The following is a 19,468-nucleotide window of genomic DNA, read 5'->3' as shown; positions in this document are numbered from 1 at the left end:
CCTTCTAAATTTGTACAGCCTGTTTTTCTCCATTTCTCCTTCGCTTTTCTTAGGATAGTTTCAGGACAGCATCTTATCAGCCTCAAGGATCAATAAATACTTGAGATGAGTATTTTCTGTTAGCTTCTGGAAAACATTACTTCTGATGAAAGCGAGTCATCACAGTTTTATCACTAGTGGTTGGTGAGGAAACCGTTTCATCGGTTTGTTTGCTCTCAGCCACCGGCCGAGGATTCCCCACAGGTTCTAAGAATGCCAAGAGAGTGTTAAAAACCAGCAGGTTTTAATTTTCTGCCACTCAAATCCTTCCCTTGTCTGTTGGTAAAGACACTGTAAAAGCCCACCAAAATACATGTTTAACTGCATCAGGATTTCCTGTTACCACATCTGGGCCTTAAATGCCATGCTAAAATTTAAGTAAAACCCGCAAATCTTCAATTTTAGATAAATTATCTTTCAGTGGTCAAACTGGAGATGCAGTTGTTTCCCCCATCTGCTTCATGTCTGTCTAACCTGGAAGCTTGCACTTGGATTTCAAGCAGAAAAAAAGAAGAGAATGAAGAATTTAGATCTCTAAAATGCTTCCCACTGCAAATGCAAACATAGCTAGACAGTAGAAATGTCACATTTGACTGTGTTAAGTAAGACTAGAGAATTAAAAGCAAAGTTTTACTGGGACATCAAGAGTTTTGGGGCAGCAGAACTTTGATCAAACTGGAGTGAAACTGCTGGCAAACAAAAATAACAAAGGTTTTGAGAATTTAAATAAGAGTGAGAAGGAAAGCTGACAGGTGCTAAGGAGCACTCAGGTCAGACAAAGATATCTGCCAGGGACATCAGCAGTATAAAGGTAGCTTAGAACCTGGTAGTGGAGGACAAGATAAAAAAATTAGAGTTGAAATGAAGGAGGTGCAAGCTGAAATCACAGAAGTAATTTCCATAGAGGGAAAAAAAAAAATTCCACCCAGGGGCAATAAGGGATTTAAATAAAAGTCTACCTATATATAAAACGAAGGAAAAGTTAAAAGCCTTAAACCTGTAAAGCAGAAACATACATAATAGTAGGCTTTTACTATTGGCAATTCATAGTGTGTTTACATTAACATTTTATTTCAGGTAAGGGAGGTTTTGTTTGGCTTTGGGATTTTTTTGTTTTGTTTTTTAAATCAAACCTCTTGACTGTCTCCACATACTGTGTTTTGATTCACAGTGGGCCAGCACACAGCAAATTCCTTCTGGACAAGCCTAAACTGGAAGATGCTCTTGAGAAGAGCACCTAAAGCACTGCACCCGCTAACAGGTATTCACAGAGTCACAGGCAAAGACTAGGACTAGTTTGAAATAAAACATCCCAAAATATGTGCAGTGTGGGCATTAGCCACCATGAAGTGTTTCAGCCCTAAGAACCTCCTTCTACTGGTCTGCACTGCTTGCTAATGTAGACATAGAGGCTGGAGATGAAGGACGTCCAGGAGAAATGTGATAATAGTTAGAAGGCAACATCATCTGCCTCCATGGAACATGGCAAACAACTATATTCAGCAGAATTTAGGAAGGCAAATGCTTGATGTCTTGAAACAATTTTGTAATGTCCTTTGCAAAAATTTGTAAGTGCTGGACAGTGGCATGATATAGTCTATGAATACTGTGGCTTATCTTAGTGTATTTTACAGAAAACAGGCAGGCAACAAAACACCAGATCAGGATAAATTCTTGAATAGTTAGTCTGTGACTGTTGCAATAGAATGGAGAGATGAACAACTGTGAAGATTTCACTTTTTAACTCTAGACAAAAAGTATTGGCTCAGAGGATGACAGGTAACATTCTGGATCCAAACAGTTTTGTTCTGGTTGTATGGAACAACCTGCCACCCTCTGGCAAGGAGGATGGACACTTTGGAGGAGCTGTTGGTTAAGGAACCTGCTGAGGGTATTTGAAGAGATACGTCTGCCATCAACAGAGAAGATTAAGGCTAACCATTTGACAGAATGAGAAGCAGCAAACAATCTGTATTCCTTAAGTGTTTTTGTTTTAATGTTAAAATACACAGGAGATTGATTTAAGGAGATTGGCTGATCAATATACTGACTGCTGCTCGCAGACTCCTGAAAGGAGGAATCACAGGTGCACAACAGCACTGGATCTGCTACCCCTGAATCGACCCAGCTGGTGCTTGGATCTGCTGGCTCTACAGTACATAAGACAAGACGCAAGTCCTGACTTACTTCCAGGATGCCTACACTTAGTTTAAGGAGTAGTTGCAACTGAGCTGTTACCCCACCCCCAGCCCCTGCTGTCATCTCCCAAATCAGAAATTTAACCTTCTCAACTCCAAATGTATAAGATGCAATAGTTTGTGACCTGCTTACAAGTCAATGAACACAATCCAAACATTAAGTTTCTGCTCCATTTGATCTTTTCTAATCTTTTCTATGTAAACTTCTATCTTGCTACAAAATGAAATAAAAAACAATAATAAAAAATACTGACAGAGGGGAAAAACAAGTGGCACATGGATAGATCTGCAATCTCTCCACTGCACAAGGTGGTTCTTCCCAAAATTATTAAAGCTGGGCATGACTACTAGGACATACTGCAAAAAATAACCATTACGGTGTGTATACAGATGATTAAATTATAAAGCTACTATTGTTTTACACTACCCCACACTTCAACTTTAACTAAGGAACTAAAAAATAATCAGATCAAGGAATAAATTCCGCCTGAATTATAACTATATATGTTTCTTCTTTATGACTTGCATTGTTCTAGAAAAAATGCATTTTTTTCTTGGGAAATGGCTATACCCATGTGAAAGGGAAGACAAATTCAGATATGGAACAATCAGAATGTTCATATCCAACCTTAAATCCAAGCTTTCCCCAAACTTTCAGTGCTAAGATTCAGAGTTTTGGTTCTCTGCCACTGTATACTACTGCAAAATGTGACTCATCACAGAAACCAGCTCTCAGACCAGCATAGGAGAAATAGCTATGGAAGATACATACTTCTGTTTTAGTTCTAGGGTAAATGAATATAACAGCAACAAAGTGTGAAAATTTCAGTGTTCCAGATTCTTGTGCACAAAAATAAAATATATGTCTTTGTCTTATTGGTTCTATACAGCCTCTTTGCCTATCTGTTGGATGTATGAATATTTCTTTCACTTTTTAAACAGCTGTAGCTGCTGAAACTGAAACAACACTTGTATTACACAGGCTGCCTGGCAATTTCTTGAGATGCTGGATTGTCTTCGGTCTAGATATCACTCACGACAGTTCCTGTCTCTGAGGGCCTATCGGCAGCTGGGAATTCCAGTTACAAACTTAGTGGTGGTTCTGTTTTGCAAAGGGGTTAATTTTCCATACGTCTTTTCTTAATGACAAAATTACTAGCTGCTTCATTGCTTATGCCATTTTTCTTTTCCACCTGCTGTCTTTGCAGCTATCAACTATGTAATCCTTAAATTTTGCTTCACAATGAGTAATCGGTAGGCAGTTTTCATCAAAGCAGCTAGTGATTTTCTCAAAGAAATTTAAAAACTCCAGAGATTTTTCACTTCTTTATCCTGGAAAACAAAGAAAGAGCAAGACCTAAGAAAACTTAAGTTTAAGTTATTACCCCTAATCTAGAGTTACCAGAGCTACACTCCAAAAGAAATGTGTCAGTAGTTAAAGCTTTATGCTCAAAGTAGCAAGCTTGCTTTCAGGCTATTGCATCTTAATCTACTAACAGGTAAAGTTAAAAACGCCATTGTGTTTCCTAATGTCTGCAGCTGAGGTAGCCTTAAATCCACTCTAAGTTTGGAGGCTTTGTTTTAAATACCAAGCACTTCGGGGCACAGCTTTGATGCCTAGCCTTTTTCTTTTTTGTATGTGTGTACTTTATGTCAGTAGACATAATGTGTGCAGTTAAGATTTAAATATTTTCAGACTTCATATATCTCATTTGCATGTTCAATGAAATGTCTAAGCAGTCAAAACTTAAAAACATGTTTGTTTTTAAAATCAGAGGAATCAGAAAGAGTTCCAGGTAGACATTTACCTATCATATGTTCTTTTGAGCTATTCCAACTACCACTGAAAGTAATGAAAGTCTAGAAGGCAGTTTACGTATGTAAAAACCTCTGGACAACTAGTATCACGTTTTCTACTGGAAAGTTTGTGTACACAAGCAATCATGCACTGCACACATCTTTTGCCTCTGCCCAAAAGCAGAAGGGTTGTGTGAATAACTACCCTCTTTCCCCATATTCCAAGATCAGAGGTAAATACATCTAGTGCAATGTATTACCTGAAATTGTATTTTTGCTGAAGCACCTATCTCTCCACAGTGTATGCAGAGATGACATACAGAACTGTTAGCACATATGATGTTTATTAGCATAAATATCTACAACCCATTGAATTAACTTTTTTTTTTAAAAATGGGATTCTACAGTTTTTCACATTCAATAGCCCATTCTATAAATCTGGTGTAGTTAAACCTGGAAAGGACAATCTCTCCAAAAGCAAGCGTGAACTCTTCTAGTACAACTTTTTTGCACCATGAAGTCAGAGACTGCATATTTGCCTATGTTCAGAACAGGACACACGTGATCTACAGTACACTACTCACACATACATTTTTATTTTTTTTAAATTGTAAATCCTGTTAACCTGCAATTTTAAACATTTAAAGATCTCTGGAATGGGATTTTAGATTCTTAAGGAATGTAAAGCCCTTAAGCCTCTGACTGTATGACACAGATCCCTACACAGCTATACATCTATAATCTCATTCACACCACGCACATTTTAAAAAACTATTCCCATGATGAAAAGGAAAAAATCCTTGCTTAGGAAGATAAATTATACGTGTTCCAAGTTAAAGATAAGCTGCTATGCTGTGTAAGAAAAGGAAATTCTGGTTATATCTTGAACTGGTTCACTGTATGTTGAAGCTTAATCTGAACACAGATGTGGGCTGTACAGTAAACACAGGATATATACTAGGGATATGTAATGTGAAGTACAGGAGGACAATACTGTTCCTAAATCAGGCTGCTAACAGATCGTATCTACACCGCCGAGAGATGAAAATCTATTTGCTGTAAGCACCTATCCGTTCAGCAAAGGAGAAATAGGGTCCATTTCTTTTGCTTCCATAACAAAGGTTTCTGACTTTCACTTAAAAAAATTGGGTGACTGTAATTCTGAGAGGCTGGACAGCAGCCAAAGGTAGCATTCACCACGGGGATTTATTAAAAATAGGCATGCCCAAAATTTTCAAGTACTTTCTGCGTCACAGGTAAACAGAATCTTCATATTCCATCTCAAGAACTTCTTCTTCACTGCTGCCTTCACATCATCATACAAAAATATTTCAAGACATTTCAGAAAAATGCATGATCTCTTAACACTGCCATCCGCAGAGCCAGAACAAAATAAACAAATCTGTTCTGACTTTGTGAATGAAAGATCCTATGTTTCAGCAACTAACATTGTATGCAGTAAATGTCCATCAACCAGCTAGCTGATAATGTTTAATTTTCACCATCTCCCCAAAAACCTCGTTAATGACTTCTGCAAATTACTGGCATGCAGTCAGTCTCAGTTTGTGTGAATAGTACTGCATGTAATTACACGGCACAACTAAAACCCAGCAGGCTAGAGGCCAAATCTTAGTTTCATTGCAACGCAATGTTTTACCATAAATTTCAATGACTGGAAGATGGGATTTTTTTTTTTTTTTTTTACTTCCACAGATTCATCCAACAATCATGCATCTGAATCACTACCGAAATACGCTGCAGAGGCTTCAGCAAACTTGAGACTTGAAAGGAGAATGAGCAGATCAATGCATCCTAGATCCTTAAAAGGCATTTACATTTCTACTTCTGGCAGTCCCTGTCTAACTCAAAGGAGAGCTGCTCATTGTTTTTAATGTAAAGTACAAACTTCCCCCCCTTGGAAAATTCTCACAGGGAAGCCTGTGTAAATAAGAAAGTCAGCTGGCAAGCGCAACAGTTACGTGGGTAACCCGTTCAGTCCCTTCCCGCTTTCGGATTAGCTATTACTAACCGGAGGCAGGGAAAGGCACCACAGGATGCTTTTTCTGTAGGTGTCTAAAGATCAGCTCCACAATACCTGCCTGATGGGGGGGAGCTGCCTCACCCGCTGGAAAACGAGAAAGAAAAAACCCCAAACCTACCCTGAGCAACATAAATGACTCTATTCATTTTCATATTTAAACCAGATTATTGGTAATCATCTCTGCATGCCATGTACACGTTGCCACTGATGAACCTAACGCTTCCGTGCAGTCCATGGGTCTGCGCAGTTTTCCTCCCTTGTGTAAATAACTCTTCTGACCCAGGGCTCACGTTCCTGAGGAAATCTATTCCCATTGTCCAAAACCCAGCAGGTTTCATAAAACTGTAGGCAAGGGAAGTAAGTAAAACACCAATCAGCAGACTGAAAACATACTCGTTGTCAAGGCAATGCAACATCTCTCACCAGCAGTCAGGTAGCTTTTGCGTATTACGCCCACCTCTCACCCAACACTCTGTCTGCCCAGAAAGGTTGCATGGAGGCACCAGCCATCGTCCTACCAGCACACAGAAGCGATGAGCAGATCCAAGGCCAGGGTCTCCATGGAAAAGCTGTGTGTGTGGAGGGGAGGGCCTGACTCATGCAGTAACTCAAAGCACCTGGAGCCCCCTCCCAGGTGAGCTCACTGATAAACACATCACTGATTTTAAACACCAAATCCGCTTCCCCTCACCCTGGCGGGGCTCTAAGGCGCCGCCAGCCCTGACTGTCCCTGCTCGCCCCCCCGGGGCTCCCCTCACCCTGCCTGCGGCCCAGGACGCCATGGCAGGGCCTAGGGCTGTCAGCCCCTGCCCCAGCGGCCCCCCCGCGTCCTGCCCCGTCCCCAGGGAGGTGCCTGACGCCCAGGGCTGACACCCAGCGGGGCCGGTGGGACTGGCTGGGCTGCTGGGCTCTGCGCCGGCAGGGCCAGGGAGCCCCCAGAGCTCCTGGTGCCCAGGCAGCCCCCGCCCTGCCGCAGCCTCGGTGTCCGTGCTTGCACGTTGCTCCCCAGCGACAGAAAACGAAGGCTCACGAAACTGGGATATGTAAGGGAGGGGAAAAAACCAAACAACGTTTGCAATTACAATTCTTTACATCTTCCTGAGCGAGATCTAGTATTTCTGAAGAAGAAATCATTAAAAAAACTGGCTTCTCTTACAAGTCAAGCAGAAGCAAACGGTCTCAAAAAATGATTTGCTTTTCCCACCAAAAAATTAGACCAGCTATCAGTGACTAATGGTTCATCAAACAGAACACTGTTATTTTATTGAAAAAGGAGATCTTCCGAACCATCTTTTATTCATTCTTTTGCAGAAGTTGTTTCATTTTGCCTGATTTTGCACTGTCAAAATGAAGGTCAGAAAGGACCGTCTCTTGTCAGTTACAAAGTTATTCAACCGAGTCCACTGCATTAATTACAGACTGTATACTGCTGTACAAATTATGCTGGAAATAAGAATGAATGAGAAAAGCCAAATTAGTGCGTGAAATACTTATCTGAAACTAAGATTTCTGCATGCCTTTCTAAGAAAATCAATTTCCAAAATCCAATTGTTTGTTTCTTATAGTGACAAGTAACCAGCCAGCAGTATATTGGTATTTTATTGATGGGTACAGTAAAAGAACACATAAAAATATTTTATATAGACTCATTTACAGGTTTTTCTCCATGTTTCTTCATGTGGCGTTTCTTCAGCTTATGTCTGTTCCACTTAAACTTTCTAAAAATAGTCTTTGTTTTGAAAGATCTGCTTTAAGACATCCTTCCTTTACGCTTCCACCACGCCACAGTTATTCTTTTTTTTGCTCTCAAACACTAGACCCAACTAAATTAAAAAGACATGCTTTCCCCAGGCTCAAGTCCTTCGAAGTACATCTGCAGGTGCCTCAATTTTACTAACCACTGCAGAGGCGCTGAAATACAGAAATGAGCTTTCAAGTCAACATATACATACCTCCTCCCTCATGCACCACACATTTTAAACATCTGACAAAAGTTTTATTTTAGGACGATTAATCATCCATGAGTATTTACTTATAAAAGTCTGTTTTCAAGAGAACCTAACTACACCATAAAAATTGGGTTTAGGCAGAGACAAGCACAAAACAAAAGTTAATGCTTTTAGTTTGTTTCCAGAATAAAAATTCATTTGAGCACTCCTAAGTCATTGACACCAGTGGGTCCAGTAAAAATAGCCTTTACTTTTAAATTAAGTTTTACTAAGCAGAGTGTAAAGATACCCAACTGTTCTGATATTTATTTTTGGTCTAAGCAGCTTCAGAGAAAAGGCAAAGTCTGACAGAAAAGACTTTTCTTGAGGAGGGATGGGCTTTTATTACAACAGGCTACCTCTTCTGTATCTCACAGACCAGAGCTGTCACTGAAAAGAAAGTCTGTTGTAGGTCATGCTCCCGTAGCGTTGCTCCCGCACATCAGTGAAATTTTGGAGGGGTGTTTTCAAGTGCACTCTGTACTCAGCTGCCTATCCTCTCACTAACATCACCATCAAATTCCCTGGGGCCCAGTGGGAGGTCAGGTAAGTCACACTGGATATTTTCTGAAAAAATGTTAACAGTGACTTCACACATACAACATTGTTTAAAAATGGAAGCACTCATTTTTCTAATTCCAACATCCCCACCTTTCCCTTTAAAGTTTTTTTCTTTCCTACTTCAGATATATTGACCAACTGCCTAAATCATTGGTTTCCCATTTGATCCGATACAAGTATTTGTAGATAGCTGTAAGAACCGTGATCTTTAAGCTCAAATAGATTTTTTGTATTGTGATGTTATACATACAGGATAGTTATATAAAGGCACGATACACTATTCTGTCTGTAAAACTCCTTCTCCATCCATTTCTACCCCAGACTCAAGCCTATCAAAATTCCTTTAAGAATTTCGTTATGGTTTTTAGAGACAAAGAAACTGCCACAATTGAACTGTTTGTTTGCTAGAAGCAGGTGCTTACTTACGATGTACCATATGTATAAAGCATCCCAAACTCGTAAGCGCTGCTGTCAAATCCTATCAGGCATATAATTTATACACAAGGATACAGCATAGATTTCCCACACCTTTATTCTCTCTTTTTCTGCCTTCATTTTCTTCTTCTTTTATTTTTTACTTTGTTCACTTCCCATTCTATTTTTACTTTCTTTATCCTCTGAATATTTTTCTATTTGTCCTCTACATCAAGCAGAACGTCCTGACAGCAACATGAGCTAAACCATGTTTGAATTTAGCTCTTCAGACTGCAGTAAGCATATGGATTCAAGCCGACACAAAGTCCTCTTATTCATCAATAAAAGAAGAGTAGGGATGGCCTTGGACAAAGCCCCCAAACTGACCTCCCCAGAACTTGGAGAAAGTTCAGATCTAACTTGACCCTCCCTACTCAGGACCATATATATGTGCAAGTAAAACCCACCACATTTTAGACAAGAGTTACGTAAGAAAGGTAGAAAATTCTGAAAAATATATCAAGAATGAATAAAAATGAGAAGTGCATATTAGGGACAAACATACAAGTGACTTGAAAAACGCAGGTCTTTTTCTTGATTATTCAGTCAGAATGCTAGCAATGCCAATCAGACTTGCTTAGCTAAGGCACGTCAAGGCAATGTTTCTCAGCTTGGAGTAACATTTCAACAAATCTTTCAAGGCCTTAAGCTTTAATGAATATGGAAGCAATAAGAAGAATGCACAACATATACAATGTGTGTTTGCTGCCTAGCAGGATGTTTTTCTACCAGGATACGTTCTGCCTGTAACCTCCCAAAATGTGGCTGGGTAATCTAATGAACTCAAAAATGCTCTTAAGCTCAATTCTTTATTAGAAAAGTCCATGTGATTTTATTCTGTGAGTACACAAATACACCCATATTTTCTACCCATCATAGATATCAATCCAGAGAGACATAAGGAGTCAAACTTTGCCCTCATCCATTCTCAAAAATGAGAATAATCTCATTTTCACCGTTCAATACTCACACATACAGAAATGCAGGTGCTTATTTCTAGCACTTTTAATACAGTAAATTCAACCAAAGAGGGATCAGGAACGGTGTTTGATAGGAGGGCTCAGGTAGCCTTTATAAAAGTTATCTCCTGCAAATGAGTTCTTTGTCCCCCTGCAGAGAACTGCATTCTCCTGGGTAGCACAATTACTCAAGTGTCTTAGAGAAGCTCAGATTTCTCATCCACATGGACACAAAAGTTCGGATAGTGCTAAATATTCTCCTTCCTCTTTCCAATTAGCTTTCTCATAAATACATGCACTTTCCTGCTGATGCATAAAACATGTCTGTTAGTCCAAGCAATGCCTTAGAACCAACTAAATCTTTTTAAAATTCTACTAAAGTAAATGGCAGCACACACAAGCCCAAAGTTGCGCATATATTTCTAGGACAGATGTCTTTGGGATATTCATGATGTAAAGCAAATGTTATATTCATTTTTCTTTTTAAAAAACACATACAGATAGACATTTGGAGAAGACTCTAAGAGTGTTACCTTACCGTTTACAAGAACAGACCTGTCTTTGCACTTCTGTCTAGATTAAAGCTGCATCTTAAAAGTTGTTTTTATCTAATTTGTTTTAATAACATAAAACAGAAACACCCTTTTTAACCAGCAGAAACATCAATCAGTTCAAATGGAGTAACCTTCAAGTAATTTCCAATAGATAACATTATATTGCTTTTTCTTCCCCATAACAATAAAAAAGTGGCACAAAACACTGTCCCCAAATGACTTACAAGCATATTCTTTCCATTCATCCATCATATACCTGGGAACATAACAGTTATAACACCATGGTTAATAACTTCCTCTTCAAAAATCATGTTCCATTTTTGAGAACATATGCATCTATAATGAAACTCAGCAATGTTCTTTACTGGTTAACATTCAATTTTTAGAACTATGTAATTTTCTCCAGGTATGTAAGAACACACCCATATAGCAGAAAAAAAAATCTAAGTAGTTTTGGAAGGGGAAAGGTCCTACAGTCAGAGAATCTTACTTTTTCACACATGACTAATTTTATCATTGTGATATATATATGATATATATACAGACCTACAATCTTTAAAATAAACTATCCTCATTATGTATTACATGACATCTCATGTTTAAGTGATACTTCTTCGCAGAAATCATGTCAGCTACTCAGAGACGAAATTACTTCTGAGAAACTCTATCTTTTGCTCTGGCTTTGCTTGGCCCTCACTTATTTTGACCATGGCCATTCAACTGTAAGAAACAGACTGGAAGCAACTCTATTTCCTTTGAATGTTTCTCAGGATGGAAAAAAAAGTCAGACTTTTATTAAAGTGACACTCAATTGCAGGTAATGAATATTAAGCCTCTGGCTAGCGCCCATTAGAGACCATTTTGAAAAGACTGGCATGCCTTGCATGACTTCCTCTGTCCTTGGAAACGGGAGAGTTTGTGTCCGATTTGGAAAACTCATTGCTTTGTGATGCAAAAACAAGGGTCAGGTAGGAAAAACGCTCATCCTACCAGCATACCTCCCCCTGTCCCTTCCAAGTCTTTTTGTGGCTGTCTCCTCAGCTGGCTATGGTTTCACCTACCACACAAGCCACGTACTTGCCACAATGCCTGGTCTCCAGAGCACCCTTTGTGCCAATGTCTTTATGAAGGTCTAAGGAGAAAGTCCTGCTCCTTTCATCTGCAGTTTGCAATGAGATGCACAGATTATTCCGTATGACTCAAATAAGCATTTCCACTAATCTGATTGGGACTAGGGAGGTGAACAGAGATAAGAATGTATACAGGTGTTCACCCAGTGAAAGTCTATAAAATCAATGAGAAAAGGAGACACAAATATAAAAATGAAGTACCTTCTTCCGAGCAGAGGTTACCTGTGTAACCCATACCAGCTACTAAGGAATAATTTACTACACACAAGCATACGTTATTCGTGATTTTTCAAATACTGGATTAGAAATAGTCAGTGACAATGCAGTTTTTATATAGTGGCGCATGATCCATGCACCAAGATCCTACCAGAATGTAGTGTGTTATAATGATGCTGGCAAACATTTGCATTGGTTTAACATAAAATCAAAACCAAACAACAAAGCAACACATCTCCAAGAATCATTCCCTTCTTTCCTGATAAATCAAACAGAGAAGAACACTCTCTCATAATTTTGTTCCCTACATGAGTAAACACTGCCTGGAGAAGCAGTGAACACCACAAGCAGGTTGAATGGGGGGGGGGGGATGTAGGGAGGAGCAATTGCAGTAACATTATGTAAAGTGCACCCAACGTGCATGTACAACTGCTAGAGACTGTCAGAGACCTTCACAGGAAACCCACTGCATTCAGATGCTCATCGGGCAGTATTTCTCTGAAGTTAACAACTGGGATGGCTGAGACCCCAGTGGTCACCTCAGGAGTTACCGCAGCTTCTGCTGAAGTCCACAACTGTAGAGTGCAAGGAACAGCTTGGATTCTCTGAAGATCAGGCACAGATGAGACTTGCAACAGACACTTCTGCTATGACCTTAGAATTTACTTCAATCTCCTTTTCAATCTACCATGGATCCAGGTTATGAGCATCTCTTAACATTTTTCCTAAACAATACAATAGAACAAGAAACTCTTCATGTTTTTATCCCAGTAGATAATTACCATATCCATAATCCGTTAGTTCTTCTTGTTCTTTATTGCATTCTTTCCTTCTCTAGCCTGTCTGAAGTCCGTAGCACTCTCCTCTCCAGTCCGTATACAACTTGCAAGATCTGCATTGCCTCTCTTTTCTCTTTGCATCTTTTCACCAATTTCACTCCCGTAGAGCATTAAGTGCAAATGTTTTCCTTCCACTTCCAAAGTTATTGCCTAATCTGGCCCAGATTACAGACGTAACACAACACTTAAAAACCTCCTCTGCCTTCCCTCTACAAAAGGACAGATGAGATTCTGATTTTCTCATAGTGTATTCAGTCTCTTCCTCCGTGCTGAACACTACACTTCAAATACCTTATTTGACACATATTTGTGAAGTGTCTGAATTTCAGGGGAAAAAAACAAGAGAAAAAAATGTATGCTTATTCTATACAACTGTGGTGAATGAGCATTCAAATTCTATATTTTCAAACTAATCTCAAGAAATTTGGCCTCTCTAAAAATACAGGTCAGCAGCTCTTCTAAGAAAGGAAAGAATCAATTACTTGCTTAGGGATTTATACAACATCTACAGTCAGAGATTAGTTCGGATAAGAAAGGGGGAAAACGTGCCTGTCCATCCAACCACAGAAGTTACCTGACTACATTCTAAAGGAGCAGCAACATACTGTTGTGCTTGAGTAGGTTGTGTTCATGACAGCTCATTGGACTGGGACATGATATATGAATTTCCTAGAAACCACACAGAATGAGAACAAATCTTGCTGTAAGCTCTGTTATGTGATATCCTAGGATTTTCTTTGGCTCAGTTGCCTATGAAAGACTGTGACAGCTATATCCATTTTCCCTCCTGCATTTCTAACCTACACATCTCTAACGCATTAAAAAAGGAAGGAGGGAACAAATATCCATCCTCTAATGTCTCCTGTGAACTGCTTTTTGTTATGACAATCAAAATAGAACTTGTAATATTCTGATGAAAAATGTTTTATTGGATGGCACAACACTCACTGCTCATACACAGGGGCAGAAAGCTAAAAGATGTAGATTTCTAATAATTGTCTGCCACACCCTGACAAGCTCTTCTTTTCTTTTTGTTCCTGGATATATTCCTCAATAGAAACAATCAGCTGCTGTTGTAATTGGCATATATATATATTTGTCCAAGCTAAGCCATGACATTCTCAGATTCAGACATGAGATATTTTTCCTTGTGCTTCTTAAGAACTCAGATTAATTAATTTACACATATCCACCTTTTCCACAATTTCTCCTAAGGAAGTTAGGATGAATTTTTGACTACAGAAAAGTGAGCTTTTGTGATTTTTCTGAGAGGTTTCAGCGCTTTCAGTAAAAACCTCCATCATCTCTAAAGGTCACTCCTAATCAAGTCACAGGCACCAAGAATTGGGACAAAAGGTCCCAGTTGACAGGTCACTGGAGATAGAAACCTGGAAAAATGGATTCAATTTTCAATATGGTATTGACTCCCTGGGTACCTGGGCTAATCATTTAACTTTCTTATGCCCTTGTCTCTCTCTCCGTATAATATAAGAGTAATGTGTCTTGAGATCTAGCTAAAGAGTGTGACATGAGATGTAGTCTGAGATTCACTAATGGAGGATCAGAGCCTACATGAAAAGCAAGGTACATTATTATACTAAGCTCATTTTCAGATTTACTTCACCACCATTTCCCCCTCTCCAAGATGACTATAAAGTAGAAATTATCAAAACAGTAAGTCAAGAGAAAGCATTTTCAGGTATGCTCTAGCTCACTCACCATTGGATTTTTATCCCTCAGACAGGAAAATACATCCAATTATAAAACAGTTGCCTGCTTTATATCACCCTGCATTTCCAGCATCCCATGGAGAAACTGCCAAACTTCATGGAGAGAAGATCTTGTTCTCACTCCCCCAGCTGAAAGTGAAGCTTGCATAGGAGCAATCAGATGCAGGCTCTTGGCAGCAGATGCCTCTGGGATAGGAATCTCCTCCTTTCAGGGGGAGACCTCAGCTGGGTATCAGTTTCACTGAACTGCAAGGGTTATCTCAGCCTGTCTCAGAAACATGAGCTCCGACCACCTTTCAAGATGAGAGATGTGAACATCATTATGCATGGGTTTCCAAGTGCTACCGAAATGAGCAATTACATTTGCTTCATTAGCTGAAGACTGTGACTTGGGCTGATGCTTGTGAACATCGCTGTCTTTGCCACAAAAGAGCATAAATTAGGAGGAGGAACATCTCAGCTGCACGTTTGAATTGTATTACCAATGTCAGTCAGCTCGCTATAGTGCTGATAGTTATTTCTGACCATTTAGTGCCTTTTAACAGACTACACTAAATAGCTGAAAATGATTCACTTTCCCAGGTAACTTGAAATAAAAAAATGAATGTTTAAGTATTTTATCTCCTTAGAGTTTTCTAGGGATATGTTTGACAGTTCAGTGTGCTTCCATACTGGCAGCACTTCAAAACTTCCTAGACTATTTTTGGAAAACCTGTTTTCTGAATCAACAGCTTCATAATACCTCCCCAAGGAGACACGGAACGCAGGCACAGAATGCATTTAGTACAGTAAACTGGAACTAGGTTTAAGCACAAAAGAGAAGAAAAAATAGAGACTTTCATGAAGGGCGTTACTATTAATAAATTATAATGGCGATTCAGTGTTGCCCTGATATTCCTGCAGTATCACTGATGACTTGTGAACAGGTAAGAAAGGAGATCCATAAGTTAGACACAGGAAAGAGCAAGAAGTGACCCAGGATGAATGGCATTATTAATTCAGTTGATATCATCGAGCTTACAGAAAAATTGGTAAAATATGTGCAGGAGAGATGGTGAGAATCTTCCTTTAACTGCACAGGTCCTGAAGTACACTTTCATTTGAGACGTACATCATCTTGCACAACAGAGTAGCTGGATTTGTTTATGGTAACTCAGGCTGCTGCGCAGGAGCGCTGCCTGAGGCCACGCATCTCGCACAACAGGAATATACCAGACTCTCCACATTCCCCATGGGATTTCAAGAACATGCAGTAGCTTGCACACCCACAACACATGGAAATAATTCCCACGCAATCCTGAATGGACAGGAGAGTCTGGGACTTCACACAGAGACATACTGTCCCCTCAGAGACCTACTAAGACCTCCCTTAGTGCTCTTTTAATTGCTTTGCAGTTTCAGCTGATACCCTAGGTACAGCGAATACCTTACCAATTTTATTCCCAGTTCCCAAGTTCCTCTAACATAAAGTGAAAGGAGACAGTGCCTCCTTAAAGAAATTCACCAAGCTCGCAGCGAATGCGACTCTCTGCCTGTGGCATCATTGCCACAGAAGACTAATTCCAGATCTTCACCTGCTCTCACTTCACTCTGAAGTACCTCCCCCAGTTGAGGAAAAACTGCTGGTGGTTACAAAGAGGAGAAAAATGTATCTTTTTTTACCATGGAGGCTTCCTCTTTCCCCTGCCCCAAAAGGAACATGATAGCCGAGAAAGGACTGAAAAAGGTGACCTCATTATTAAGAGTCTAAGGAGAGATACCTGCTGCAATGCAGCTTTTAGATGCGTATATCTAAAAATCTTTAAGTTGCTGTGAGGTAGGAAGACCTCAGACTCAACGCAAGGGCACATTTCATTGCCAACACGGTGGTTACCGGCAGAGAATTCTGCAAGCTAATTATTATAAAATCTGATAATTTATTCTTTCATCAGAATAAAAGGATTCCCCTCTGGGTGTAGCTCCTTCTTCTCCCTCAGGTACCTGACATCATTGCTGAAAATGAAGGCCATAATTCAATTAACAATGGATGGGAACTTTTAATGAAAATTAACCATTCAGAAGCAGATGTTGACGCTGCAGAAATGCAGATACTCCCTGTGAAGCATCACTGGCTGTCATGTGGATGGGAAAATGCAGAGACATCTTAACTTGGAATTATACACCAGATGAGATACTATACTTACATCTGTGGACCACAATTCAACAAAGTACTTAAGCACATGCTTAGATTTCATTAATCTGCTTTGCCATATGCTTAAATTTATTCTGTACTTGCAACATTACTAGCCAAAAGGTATACACTTTCATACTAGCAAAACTTCCCCGATTGCTAAACCACCTTTGGATATCTGCGATTCCTTATGGCATACACAAGAGTGATGCCTAGATTTCCAGTTATAGTAAATAAAATGCAAAAGAGAACTACATTTGCAAAACAGACTCCATGGCCGGGGTTGGAACTAATGCTAACAGTTTGCAAACCGGCACTGCTGAAAGGCTGGCCACAGACCACCACGGCTCACGTCACTCATGGTTCAAAATGACTAACTAATGCCAGGCTTCAAGTTTAAAAAGCAGGAACTGAAGGACAGTTGGAAACACAACGCCTACATAAAGGCATGTGTTGGCAACTTTTGAAAGTTTTATGTCCACTTTTTTGGGTAATACAATTGGGAATATAAAATCAACATATTAGGCTCTGTTTCTAACTGTCCCTCTCCACCCCATTATCCCCTTTTGGAAAGCTGTTGTAGAATCTCATCAGACCAATGATTAGGGACTTTTTTTCCAACTTCCAATAGAAACTTATCCATCACTGGTTTAAAGCAATTTATTCTTTTCCTAACATTGGCCTTGAGCTTAAACAGACTGTTTATCTCCCTGGCATTTACTCCTTCAGTGCATTTAGAGACAGCAATCATTCCTCCTTTCAGCACTTTTTCTGAGAGGTTACACAAGACACTAAAACAAATCTCCCCTTGTAAGGTAAGAAAAACATGAACAGAGATCAGAGTGGACAGAACTACTATTTCTGAATATGGCCACATAGTCTTCTGTATCAGGAGATTCCAGATTCTTCTGCACAGATTCTTGTACAATGGCTCTAACACCCCTGTTCAATCTACCTGTGTCTCCACAAGTGTCCCAGAATCACTCAGGTGGGAAGGGGTCTCAGGAGGTCATTGAGTACAACTTTCCAATCAGGTTTTGAATGCTGCCAGAGCTGGAGATTCTCTGGGCAACCTATTCCTGTATGTAATTATCTTCATAGTAGAAATATTTCCTTATAGTTACCCAGAATCTCCCCTTTTTCGGTTTAGGACCACTGCCTCTCATTCTTCTGCTGTGCACCTCAGGAGTAAGTCTCGCTTTGTCTTCTTGATAACCTCCTCAGAGATTCTGGAAGATTGCTATTAGGACTCCCAAAAGCCTTCTGTCCTCCAGGCTGAAGAAGCCTAGTATCCTCAGCCTCTTCTCACTGGGCATGTGCTCCAGCCCCCAACTATCTTGGTGACCCTCCACTGAATTTGCTGCTTTGACATTCAGAGCTGCCTCCCACAGGATCCCTTCTACTGTGAACTGCTCATTCGCATAAAGGGCCACCACTTTCCCCTTCTTCCTTGCCTGTGTTTCCCAAAGAGCTGCTATCTCCCTATGACAGATCTCCAGCCATATGAGCTACCCCATCACTTCTCAGCTATTCCAATATTCACAGTTCTGTGTCCATACATGGAGCTCTAGCTCCTCCTGTTTGTTTCCTAGGCTGCATGCATTTGGGTACAGGCTCTTGAGCTGGGTTCTCTTTCGATTTATCTTTCCCGAGGGCTCTCTCACTCCATTCCTCTGCCCCTCACGTAACTATAAGATGTCATCACCATCCTCAGACATAACCCAGTTTAAAACACTTCTCATCAGGTTGACCAGCCTGTTGGCAAAGATATTCTTTCCTTCCTTTGTCAAATGGATCCTGTCTCTCACTAGCAGTTCTCAATCCCCAGCGGAACCCATGATCATAAAAGCCAAAGCACTTCTTGTGACACCAGCTACAGAGACAGTGGTTAAGTCACAGGTTGTGTCTGCACCTACCTGAGCATTTCCCCCATCATTTGCAAGATTGAGGAAAATACTATCTAGGCTTGCATGTAGGCTTGCCTTTGCCTAAAGAGCTCTGCAGTCTGTCTTGATCTACTTCAAATTTCCCTTGCCAGTGTCACTGGTGTCCATGTAGATGAGCAATAGAGGTAAGAGTCCAAGGGCCAGACAAGCCTTAGCAGCCTCTCTGCAAAGTCCTGGATCCAGGCCCTTCCCAAGCAACACAACTCCTGTGAAAGCATGCCTGGTCAGCAGACGGATGCCTTTGTCTCCTGCAGAAGGGCATCTCCAACCACTGTTACCTGCTGCTTCCACCTGCTGCCAATGCTCAGATGGTCCTCCCAGAAGGAGGTTGTTCCCTTTCGTTGGCTATTAGGGCAGAAGGAGCCTTTCTTCTGCTGCCAAGTCACAAGCTTCCAGACTCCTTTTCCTGCTTTTAAGAGGAACACATTCACTCCAAATATCTTGATTTTAGGGTTAGGAGCAGGAAGCCCACGCTCCCATGAAGGTCATTGGGCCCAACTGCACTGTTGGCAAGAATTTTTGATTGCATTTGACATGAGAAAAACAGACAAATTACAGTCGTAAAAGACACTGCAGAACTCAATCCCTGATCACTGCCTCCTCTTGGGATGTTCTATTACAGCAGAGAGAGTGTGCTGCAGTAATGTAACCAGTTGTTACCAACATGAAGAAAATTCCGATTGCAAAGTAAATCACCTCCCATGGCAAGGCTGAATAGTTCTAGCTAAATCTTGTTTATCAGAGTAGTACAGCATTTTCCCTAGAAATTCAGGTATTACTAAATATTATCATTCTTCTGCACTGATCCTTTTTTAACAATAAGTGT

At 40.3% G+C, this 19,468-nt stretch overlaps 1 protein-coding gene across 1 annotated transcript in view; it reads right to left on the bottom strand.

The window, feature by feature from the left end:
* The window catches only part of TPK1 (thiamin pyrophosphokinase 1), a gene marked incomplete at its 3' end in the record, with an annotated part of 330,774 nt that overhangs the window by 87,120 nt on the left and 224,186 nt on the right, over nucleotides 1–19,468 (bottom strand). The window lies entirely within an intron of this gene.

The sequence above is a fragment of the Phaethon aethereus genome (assembly GCF_964289735.1).
Source record: "Phaethon aethereus genome assembly, chromosome: 2".
Lineage (NCBI taxonomy): Eukaryota > Metazoa > Chordata > Aves > Phaethontiformes > Phaethontidae > Phaethon > Phaethon aethereus.
This window is presented reverse-complemented; position numbering and strand designations above follow the sequence as displayed.